We start from the raw sequence: 12975 nt of genomic DNA on the forward strand, positions 1-12975 counted from the left end.
AAAACGGGAAGTTGTCACCAATCACCACAGCACACGCCACGTTGGAGTGATATCTGGCATGCTATGTTTAAAATGTCGATTAGTTTTCGTTTTAAAATCCATATCTTGGCATTTTCATTTTCAATAACTTTTCATCTGTTTAACCACGGGATTTTGCGAGTTGAGAATCTGCATTTTCTGGACAGGATCCAGTGCACAGCGTTTGCAACATTATCAAGCTGCTGTTTATAGTATGTATAGGCGATCTTACGCGAAGTACTAATTAGATGGTGCACTATCTCTTCTTTCTATCTGCACAGTCGACATTGGCTATCGTTACAGATATTTCCAATTTTCGCCGTTTGTAGTGCTTGTTCTTCAGCAACAATATCAGACCTGCCTCATTCTTGATGTTGTCTGGCTGAAGCCATTGAGAACATAAGCAACTCTCAACTTTGCCTTCAACATCTTTCAAATATTGATCATGGAATGTTTTCTTTCCCCAATCTTCTGATATTTTTGCCATTATTTCTCCTTGTACTGCTTTTTTAATCTACTGCATTCAGTACTTTTTCTTTGTAAGCTTCAATTGACATATTTTCTCTGCTTTCTTTGATATAATCATTCAACTCTTGGTTTTTTATTCTGTTGCGTGCTTAATTCAAAAGACACTTGATTTTCTAGTTTTAAGATCAACTGCATCAAAATCGGCTTGTGTCCAGTCACTTATGAGTACGGTGTATCTTATTATAGGGATGGCGCTTATATTGATTGTCCAGAGAACTATGGAGAGTGTTTGAAATTTGGTCAAGGTCAAACCCATTCAAACTGTATTCAGCAGTGATTCAATTTCTCTGGATGATGATGCGTATAGTTTATCAAATGAGATATTTTTCTTGATTAGCTTGATGTTCGATATCCAAAGCTAGTCTTCTTTAGAATTAATATTAGAGGACTCATTGTTAGGTAAACAATAGAAGTGATAGTGAGTCACCTAAAAAATTTCCTCAGTTCATATTCACTTTACCCAGAATATCTCTAATGATCATTACCTGAGTGTTCCACATGGGCATGATAATCTTTAAGAATTTTCTGATGTGTCTACTCAGTACAAAAATTTCTGGACATTTTCTAATACAACTATATGGCAAAGTGCTTTCTGGTAATCAATCCATGCCACATATATAATTTGACGTTTTGGTTTTTCAAAATTATTTTGTCAATTAATAATTGGTCTTTTGTTCCTGTGGATTTTCTGTAAAACCTCTTTTGTTCAGTAGGTGAATAGGCTGAAGATGGTGCCTTGACCAGTATTGCTAATAGAAATTGCTAGAAGTCCAGTGAATGTTAATTGCCGCTCAATGACTCTTGTATCAGGACATTTCTATTTTCTAATTGCATATTCCCTTTTGGTATCCTCCTGATGCTGGATTTCATTGAAAATAAGCTTGCATAATCGTCCCGTTTTCAGATAAAAGTCCATATTGTTTCGTTTTAAGGGTTCGTCGTCCCCTTCCATTTCAGTTGTTTGCCGTGGTTGTCAATCGAAAGAGTCTAAGCCATGTAGCCCATTAATTGCCTGATGCCCAGGAATTATAGCAGCAAACGCGGTCGACGACCAATTCGGTATGGATGACTTCTTTCTTGTATTCAGCATTTAAAATGGGGAAGAGATGAGGCACACTTAGTATGGCTCCTCTACGAAGGCCTCTCTGGCTTGAAGGGCGCTGCTGTAGCTATTCTATCCCCAGCATAGCCACTAGCATCCTCATAAGCCCCTACGCCACGAAGAGGTGTGTCCCCATGGAGGGAACTGTTATTAAAAAAAAGAAAGAAGAAAGTTTTCAGGATACAGGTTCCAAAGAACGAAGTAATAGCAAAGAACGAAGATTTCAGACCTAATAAACGCTTATTAGGTCTGAAATAATAAAATAATTTGTTGGATGAAATCCGAATAATATGTTTTTCTGACCTACCAAACGTATTTGAGACACTAATACACTCAAGACCTCGTTGGACAAAGTATCACGTCTTACTGTACACAGTAACACACAAAATGTGTAACATACACACAAATACACACGCACACATATCGGAAATAAGGGCCCTCTAATCATGTGGTTCGAAGCGTGCATGGAAATTAGAAAGCTCATCACACAAAGAGGATCAGCCTAGAGAGAGAGAGAGAGAGAGAGAGAGAAAGACGGGTAACCTGTGGAGTACCACAAGGAGTTATTCTCTCTCTCTCTCTCTGAAATGAAAACGACATAAACAAGAACTCTGAAAAAACAGAATTAATGACATTCAGAGTCCCACAGACCAACCCATAGAAACTTAACAACTTATTAACGGTTAGTGTGTCGATTACGTGTGGCTGTTTTTTTCCAATGGAAGGACCAACATTCTTAACACTTGAACCATCACACATGTCAAAATAACAGGAAACTTTGGATTCCTGAATGTTGATTGCTGATTGTTGAATTGAAGAAGAGCTTAAAAGATCATAGGGAAGATACGAAATATAAGAAGCAAATAAGAAACTAAAATGGACAGAATTACGCACATTAGTGAGTAACGAACATATATAAGTAACGTTGACTGTAAAAAGAATTATTTGGTATGGCGATTCTATCATAAAATGTAGTGTTAATGAGTGAATGATAACTTCGAGTTTTCGGGAGTAAAAACATTAAAAATATAGCAAATACAAACAGAAACACAAATACAATTGAGAAACAGAAACGGAAAGCATAGGAGATCGTAATTCTAGTAGGTACGAAGAACTTAATTAGCGATATTTTCAGTATGGGAGAGGATATGAAACGCTAGTTGGAATAAGCCAAAGCGAAGAGTGAGAAAGTGAAAATCGTAAGTATATTACCAGGTTTCACAGAAATTACTTACGAAGAAGGGCTATGATATTAAACAATTCCATACGCAGGAGGAACGGATGCGACTTTTTGGATGTGGGAGTGAGTTTTAGGGAAGATTGGATTTGTATAAGAGGGACGGCTTACATTTGAATATATTTGATATCAGGAGTCTTAAAACGTTATTAAAATAGAGTGAAACTAAATTATGATGTGAAGAATGGCGAGACGCTGTAGGTAAGACGGATATTGTTATGTAGTTGGGAGAACGGACATTATCATTGAAATGATTACGAGGTGAGAACCATTTTGTGTTCAACCCGGTTGGAAATCAAGGATGTGCAAAGGTGTCTGCATAAATAATTCTTATTTATGTAGACACCTTTGCATAAATGCATAGTGGGTTAGTAGGACAAATGATTGTCCTACTAATCAACTATCTATCATATGTCCTGCTGTGACCAACGTCTTGACGCAGTATAACCTTCTCTTTGCACCATAAACATTCAATATATATATATATATATATATATATATATATATATGTTAAGGATACCAAGCTATTTTCAACCTGGTTTACTCCATTTCCCAAGTAAACAAAAACACAAGTTTGCGTGAAGTTTGCGTCTGCAACTATTGCAAGTCTAGGTGATCCCACGCGTAGTGCAAGAACAAGGCAACTCATGGTAAAAGTAGATTATGCTCTGATCACTAATCTTAATATTTACCCTTAATGCAAAGCCTATCTCCTGGAGGATATGTATGATATTTTGTATTAAATGCAAGGGGCCACAACCCAGACTGGTATCGACCTTTATTGAGGTCTCATCAGTGGGAGCCAAGCTAGAAATATCAAGATTTTAGTAATACATAGCGTATAAGTATTTTACCAGAACAAGTTACCATAAGGTGTTTTAACCTTATTAAATAAAAATCTCAGGAGGAGATATAAATGTAGAAATTATTTTACCGTGGGTATAATAAATGTTAAAGATACCAAGCTATTTTAAACCTGGTTTTACTCCATTTCGCAAGTAAGTAAACAGACAAACAAGTCAAGTTTGCGCCTACAAGTGTTGCAATTCTAACTGACCTCACACGTAGTGCAAGATCAAGGGAACTCATAGTAAAGGTAGATTAAGCTCTGATCACTAATCTTAATATTTACCCTTAATGCAAAACCCATCTACTGGAGGAGATGTATGATGCTTTGTATTAAAGGCAAGGGGGCCACTACCCAGAACGCTTTCGACCTTTATTGAAGTCTCATCACTGGGAGCCAAGCTAGAAATACGAAGATTTTATATATATATATATATATTAAGGATTCCATATAGTTTTATAAACTTGGTTTTTTACTTCTTCTCCCAAGTAAGCAAAACAGTTAAGTTTGCGCCTGAACGTAGTTCAAGTCTAAAGGTAGTGCACTGGTGTTGCACTACCTTTAGCTAGCCTTCCATTACCTAGCCTGAACTACCATTACCTAGTATACATCTCTTAGTGAGATGTGTTTTACATTAGGGGAAATACTAAGAATAGTGATCAGAGCTTTGCCCAAATTTACAATCAGTTGCCCTGGTGTTGCACTACCTTTAGACTTGAACTACGTTCAGGCGCAAACTTAACTGTTTTGCTTACTTGGGAGAAGGAGAATAAAACCAAGTTGATAAAATTACTTGGTATTCTTAATATATATTATCCCCAAGGTAAAAAATGTAACATATATATGTTAAAGATACCAAGAAAATTTATTCTTGGTTTAATCCTTTTCCTAAGTAAGGAAAACACAGTTTTGTGCATGAAATATATTTACGTATGATCTACTTGTATATAGAGACTGATGACTTCATATCACTTGCCTTAGTATGTATCCCATAATGGAAAGCACACCTCATTTCAGGCGTGTACAATGCAATGCATAATGGGAAGGGCCACTACCCACACCGGTTTCGACCTTTATCGATAGGGTTAATTTATTGAAGATATGCAATTAATTGGCCATCATGATCGCCATATCTGACGACTCCCGACTTCGTCTTATTGGAATTAGTGCAGGAAATTGGTCTCTGTATCCAAAACATTAACAAATCTGATGAAACATTCCGTAGCAAGGGTCCATCTTTCTAAAGCTGAAAACAGAAGGCATTTACATTATGTTGTTAACTAATAAAATATCTTCAGGATCTGCATATCATTATAAGAGAAAATAATAGCTCTTATGTGTACACACTTGGTTAAATGCTACTTAAGGAAAATTAATAAAAATAATTAATGAATAAAAAAAAATCATGAAATTTTTAAACCCCCTTCTTGACTTATGGCCAACCCTGCAGTATAACACATTTGGCTAATTCAAGTGATAACTATCGAATACATTACAATCATCACTGTCTTCACTTACAGCATAGGGACTGATATACCAACTTGAAACTCGATGAAGATACAATATACTATCTCTCTCTCTCTCTCTCTCTCTCTCTCTCTCTCTCTTTCTCTCTCTCCCTCTTTCTCTTGCCTTTAACGTGCGTTTTAATGAGAGTAATTAATAAAAATAATCACTTTCCAGCCAATTAAAGATTAAATAAAATTGATTGAAATCGATGAAGGACCAGGTCCAGGAACACATTACGAAATGTATTGTGTTTTCTGGTATTGCTCATTTTCTCCGCATGTCATTTAATCATATTTTGAATCTGATTAAAAATTAATCAGGTTAATCAAAAATTACGCATATTTGTGTCGAAATCTGTGTTTCCCATAGAATAAATGGACTGTATAAAGTAAAATCGCATTTCACATGCCCTAAGTTACTTACATATCCTACTCATAATTACAAAACAAAAGTCTAGTGAATACTTGTGAAGGGCAACGTATATGTTGCACTCACTAAAAATTAAATGATGTTCATTCTGGTTTTGACATTTGACACTAAGTGTACGTAATTTTCACAAAGAAAGAACCTCATGGATATCAACTCCCACCTGGTCTACTCTTGAATATTTTGGGTGTAAGCGATACCCTACATCGATCTTCAGAAATCTATATTTGCGTGATACCCGAAAAATAATTACTCGGACTTTTGATTGCATCATCTTTGTCTGTTTGCAGACCAATGTTATAGCTTCCGTTCTATATTATTATTTGTTCTGTATACACACCCATGAGCGTGTATTCTAGAATTTATAGATTAACCACTATTCTATACACACACACAGACACACACAAAAAATCTCTATTCCTAAAAAACTTCATTCCTAAGTCAACAATTGAGCGAATGGCTCGCGTGTTCCTACATGGCAAACGAATATCGAGAGAATATTTAATAATGATTAAAATGCGTCACAACCGACGCATTACAAACTGACACAAGATATTAATTGAATCGCCTTGCAAAATTTGATATATCTGCATGAAAACGTATTTGTTATGACAATCAGCGAAGCTCATGTTTGCCTGTGAAAATAATAAAAACTTTCTGAATATGCGCTATGACCAACAATCAAGGTAGCAACACTTTCTCCTGTAAAACCTGAATATTTTGGATGAATGAAAAAGATGCGAATGTTTTTCATAAATGTGACCAAAGTCTGTCCATTACAAAAGTTATTTCATTTCAAAATGCAACGTTTTGGGGTAAGAAAAGTTCTTTCTTTTTCTTATTCTTGTTATTAATATTATTATTATTATTATTATGATTATTATTATTATTTCTGCATTCAGTGAACAGAGTTCGTAATCAAATAATAATAAGAAAAAAAAAAAGGAAAAGCGTAATGAAATCATTAACTGGAAATAAGTCAAATTCGGGCTAATCCAAAAGCCGGGGACTCGGCTGGATCCTCAATAACATTGCGATTATTATTATTATTATTATTATTATTACTTTGTTCACATAATCGAAATTCAGTCAACACAGCAGCTACGATTCATAGTAGTTTGACTGCATACAAATCTTTCACTTCACATTCTACACGACAATCTCAGCATCTCTCGGATGGCTCCCCAGCAATATTTTTTTTTCTTACAGTTAGAAAGTTTCTGTTATTGGTATCCTTGCATCAATTTCTGAAACTTTCTAACTGAAAAAATCTGGGATCGTGTTGATCATGATCATTTTGTACTTTCAAGTTCATTACCGGCGATATTATCAGTGCGTGTTACAATGTCAATAAGGCAAGCTTCCTAATGTTTAATAACTGTCAAGTAAGGTCCATTTCTGTTCTAAAACTGCAATGAGTATCTGAAGAGTTATTTTACAATATTTTCTCAATATCATTTTGCCACGTTCTGAGAAGAAAGGAAAACCTTACTTTTTTACATACTTACCAATGAATTCTCTTCGGTGCTTGATCATGGCGTTATTTCTAACCAGTTTGACAATTTAGCTACAGGCACTGATCAGATGTGCTACAGGTTTATCTTTAAAAACTACGTATAATTTTCTTGATTTCGTTAACTTTTGCTTTAAATACTTCAGTTCCTAATGCCAGTCCTTTATCGAATATTCGATGAAATCTGAACTGATATTCGATTAGCTGTAAACAGCTAATCGAATAGTAGTATATTGCACGACAAATCGTCGCAAAAATAAATGATCGAAAAAAAAAAAATACAGCAGTCATTGCCTAGTCAATATCCTATGAATAATTTGTTCGGTGTTTCAAACGTAGTACAAAGTAAGAGTTTATTTTCGTCCTCTCAAATCTATTAGCTTGTGTTTCTCTTCAGGTTGAATTTTTTCTATTTCATTCTTGTGAAACAGCTTGAACATTTTCACAGTGCTATTGCCGATGTAATTTTGGTTCACGAAAATTCATTTATATATATATATATATATATATATATAAATACGGCGCTGTTGATAATAGACTCGTCTTTTATCAACAGCAACTTTGTTATAGTCTACCTGACTCTCATAGTTCTGCCTTCAGGCACAGGCGTACGCGTGGACTCATACGCTCTCATTTGCACAACAATAGAACTACAGAACAGACTATAACGACAATTCAAACTTAACTTCAGTTTACAAGTCTGTTATTATAATAGCACAGTGTTTTTAAAAAAAAATGAATATATATATCTTAAAGATACCAAGAAATTTTATAAACTTGGCATTAATCCTCTTTCCCAAGTAAGCAAATAGGCAAGTAAGCCAAGTTTTCCCCTCAAGTAGTTTTAGGTCTGAGGCAACTCGTGGTAAAGGTGGCATAAGTTCTGATCACTTGCCTACGTACCCCATAGTACGAAGCACATATCCTTACCGACATGAATAATGCTCCTATTATGAGAAGGGTCACTACCCAGACGGTAAAGGATTAAAACCAAGTTTATAAAATTTCTTGGTATCTTTATCGTATAGTAGACCTCAGGTGAAAAGCTTTCAACATCTTTTTCTCATTCTGAGAGAAAGCACCTTGTGGCAACTCGTATAGGTAAACATAATTTCTGCATTACTTCGACCTTGGTATCACTACTTCTGGGTCGGCTCCCACTGACGAGACCCCAATAGGGGTCGAAACCGATATGGGTAGTGACCCTTCTCATTATACATTTTACATGTACGTCAGGATATGTGCTTCGTATTAAGAGATACTTGGGCAAGTGATCAAAGGTTTTGCTACCTTTACCACTAGCTGCCTCAGACCTAATACTACTTGAGAGGCAAACTTAGCTTACTTGTTTGTTTGCTTACTTGAACAAAAAACGATTTAAAATGTTTATAAAATTTCTTGGGATCTTTATTCTTTCGCGTGTCCTAAAAATTCTCTCTAAAGGCTGATTCAAACAGATTATGTTTCAAGATTTCGTTTTATCTTTTCATGTTAAAAGCATACACAAAAACAACACTATACTGAATTACAGCTTATTGTATGAATTCGTGCTGAATGAGATGCTGTGATTATCGGTCATAAAACGTTTCAATATTATTATTTAGTCGTTTTTTTATCATCAGATTTCCAGTCAATAAGATGAGATCAACTTATCTTATCGATTGGATTTCGCATTTCGGAGAAAAAAGCCATTTGGTACATTCAGGAGACTAACTAACTGATATACGCGATTGGTGATCTATTAAAACGTATCAAAGTTGCAAATTTGTGGCGTGGTAAGTATCTGCCTCAATTCCATGATTTCATTTTCAGTAACATTGTAAGGGCAGAAAGCAGAAAATGATATTCGATATTTTGGGAAGAATTATCTGGACAGAATTAACTATGCAATTCCACTTTTAATTATCTAACATGTTTTGCCATAATAAACTGTATGAAGCATCTACCATTTACTGAAATTTGGTTATTTAGTTTCAGTTTAATTAAATGCGCCGGTCTTTTGTTACAGGAATTGATTACATTATTAAATTCTGAAGTCTTGCGTGACTTTCCGATTTAGGAAACCAGCTGACAATACCCATCCTCATGCACTTCACTCGTGATTGGTTTTTTCCTTTCAAACCACGTGGTTACACAATAAATTATCAATAAATTATCAGAGCTGAAATGACACGCACATTTCAGCTCTGAGTTGATTAGACCGTGGAAACAATTGTACTCGATGACGAAAATTTCTAATAGTGAAGGGTTGCAATCCACGATGCCAAATTCTCTCTTTCGGAGATCAAACGCCGGTGAGGTTATTGTTGTAAGTGAAAAACATATGAATTACAAGTGGGCAAGCTGGAAGATGCTGTCTTTGGGATTATTCTTCTGTGGAAATTACGTGAATCTGAAATCAAATATTTCAAATCATTGTAGAAGAAGGACGATTTCGTATTTAGTGTGCGGGGTACTATTTTCTGCTTCCGTTATATGGAGCGTGTTTGAAAGTGCAGAGCCCTGGTACAAGGAAATGATATGGCGTATCGTAGATGTTATTGTATTCTGTACAATCTCTATTTTCTACAGGAAACACACAGCATTGATGATGCTTCTACAAACCTTTCCTACATGCCAGTTATCAGTATGCCGAGAAAAATGTATTCTAACAAAGAGAACCCTTTTTCTGGTAATCAGTTCCTGGATCTGTTTTTTGGTGACTTTGTCTAACGACTTCGGATATATTGTAATTTTGCTACTGCGAAGTCCCCTAATCACGATTAAAATAGCATTGTTTTATACTGAATTTATGCTGTATATATTTATTTTTTGGTCAGCTGTTATATTTCTACCCACAGTGTACATATATACGGTGATAAAGGTCAAGCATCATATCGATTTTATTCAAGCCATGCAAGAACTGCGTGTTCAAAAAACAACGATATCTGCTGAAGACGTTGCTTCTGTGAAATGGGGTTATATGCGTGTTGTGCAGCTCATTGCTGATACTGATAATATCTTCTCTTTCATGATCTTACTATGGTATGCTCTTAATATATTTGTAAGCTGTTTAAATATCACTACAGTTCTCATCAGCATGCAAAAGTTCGAAATTCATTATGTTGGCTATTCTGTACTGCTTATATCAGTTTTGTGGGTAATATTCTTAATGACGTCTTACATTGCATCGACCGTTAGCGATCTAAAAAATCCCTTTCTGCTAGAGCTTGGGCAATTGATGAAGAAAATACACACAAATGAAATGCAGGCTCAGCGAGACTCGCGAACCATATTAAGTCTCGTGCAAGTGATGCCATGGTATTTTACAGTGAGTGGTTTCATCGCTATTAACAAGAGTTTGATATTGACTACGGTAAGTGTTGTAATCACCTACAGCATGCTGGTTGCTCAAATGAATCCCAGGGCAGCAGATGCACTAAAGTTCTAGAGCCATAGAATTAACATCTTTGTTTAAAATTGCTGTTCTCCAGTACTTTGATGTCGATTGACTTTTTCACAGATACTGAACAGCACTTCGAAACACTTGCACATAGCATGAAATTATGCATGTTTATAACGTACATAGATTCCCTACAACCAGGAGAGTACAACTGCAATATCAAGCATTAAATTTGTGATGTTCGATAAAACGAAATGGAAAAGCACTAGAAATAAACACTTACAACGGCATATATTCAAACAAAAAATTTATTATCACTATTAGAACATTAATTAAGATATTATATAGTGAAAGTATAATTTGTTAGTATGAAAAGGAAAGCTTTTAAAGCGGAAAGGTAACTTATTTTATTTTATTGTTCTTTAAAATTTCTTTTCACGAAATTATTGCGAATGAGTGCAGCGAAATGAAATCAAGTTAAATATTGAGTTGTTTTGGAATATACAAGTGCAACTAGTTGATATAGTTTATAAGAAAAAAGTGAATTTCATATTGTTTATTTACATATATTCATTCATCACCATTCTTGCCTAAAATGCAGAGCATTTTAATAACTTTTTGTATTGTTTATTGATTCGGTTTTAAATAAAGAATTGCAGACTCACTGTAGTTTAATCTTAGAAGATGGAAGAGAAAACAAAGTACACATCAAATCCAAATAAATATTTTACTAGCTGAAATTAGTTATTTACAAGCCAATATTCTGCAAGCTTAAGTGTCATCCAAGAAAATTCAACACTTCGTTCAAGGCAACAAATCAAAGTGAACTGGATAAGAACGACAGTCACGTGAATGGAAAATGACAGTGGTATACTGTGTAGATAGTGTAGATCCTGTAAAGATTTTGTATACTGCGGGCAACTGTTGTGGCCTCCTTTGAAATTCGGGAGCAGGAGTCCCGCTCCATGTAAGGAATTGTGCTTCCATCCCACTCTATGGTATGGTTCTTTCTTGAGGAATGAAAAGCTAACCCCATTTTATTTCTCAAGAACGAACGAACTTGAGAAATGGACTAAAACAAGATTTAAAATAGCTCGGCCTCTTTAACATCTATCTATCTATATATAATATATTATTGCGTAGTGTTGCACTACTTGTAACCGCAAACTTGACTTACCTTTCTGTTTGCTTATTTGGGAAAAAGGATTAAAAACCTACCTTATAAAGTTGCTTGGTATCTTTAACATAATATATACCCAAGACAAAAAACTTTCTATATCTTCTCTCATCCTGAGATTTTTATTTAATGAGGAGTGAAAGCACCTTATGGAAACTTGTTCAGGGAAATTTAATAGCTCTGTATTACTTCATCCTTGGCATTGTTTAGGTCTGACTCCCACTGATGAGACTTCAATAAAGGTCGAAACCCTCTTGGTAGTGAGCATTATCTTAATCCATAGCATCATACATCTCCGCAAGGAAATGTGATTTGCATTAGGGAAATTTCTAAGGAAAAAAAAATAAAAAAAATATATATATATGTATATATATATATAGAAAGATTTTTTTATTGTTATTAAGTTATTAATTTAACTAGATTAAATGTACATTAGAAGATAGGATGCAAAAGTACTATTTACATATTATAAGAATATAAGTATATATATTACAGAGAAAGAAATATTTCCCTTTCGGATATGCAAACATGAATCAACCTTACAGTTCAGTTTCACTCATAGTTATCTTTCAAATAGAGTGTATTGTCGTTGGCAATCCAGAACATGGTATCACTAGGATTCCACTCCTCTATGAATTTCGCGACAGTTTTTGTTTCTTTGTAGAAATCAAGTTCCAGTAAAAGCCTGCTCTGTAATTTCCGACGAAAGCTATACATGAGGGTTAATGTCGATTCGGGGTGCTGGTTATTTCTTGTGTGTTTTAGGTAGAAGCTGTAGATGACGGCCTTAGTGCATATGAAGAGGATATTGCATATTTGTTGTCTGATTTCTGCTGTATGGACTAAATTCCAGTAGTCTTCTTGGCTATATGCGTAGTTACAAGTGCTAGAGGCAGTATTCAGGATATAGGTGATCATCGCTTTTTATGGCGGGACAAGTTAGATATGTGTGTTCCAAGGTATCTAAAACGCACAGAATAGATGCAGATACATTTCTCTGGGCAGAAATTTGTAGAGCTTAGAAGGAGTTGGCAAGATGTTATGCCGTGATCTCCACTGTATGTCGGAATCAGGTTTGGCACACTTCGATTTATATGGACGATCCCACTGAAAACTGAGCAGCGTGTGAAGCGTAGTAGTTGAAAGGGTAAATGATGTATATTTGAAGGGCGAAGTTGGAGTCACTGACATGAGGAAGTTGTATATTTCTTGTAGTTGGAGAGAAGAAGTGAGGCT

This window comes from Typopeltis vanoorti, chromosome 17, assembly GCF_054136105.1.
Source record: "Typopeltis vanoorti isolate ZY-2024b chromosome 17, IOZ_Tvanoo_1.0, whole genome shotgun sequence".
Lineage (NCBI taxonomy): Eukaryota > Metazoa > Arthropoda > Arachnida > Uropygi > Thelyphonidae > Typopeltis > Typopeltis vanoorti.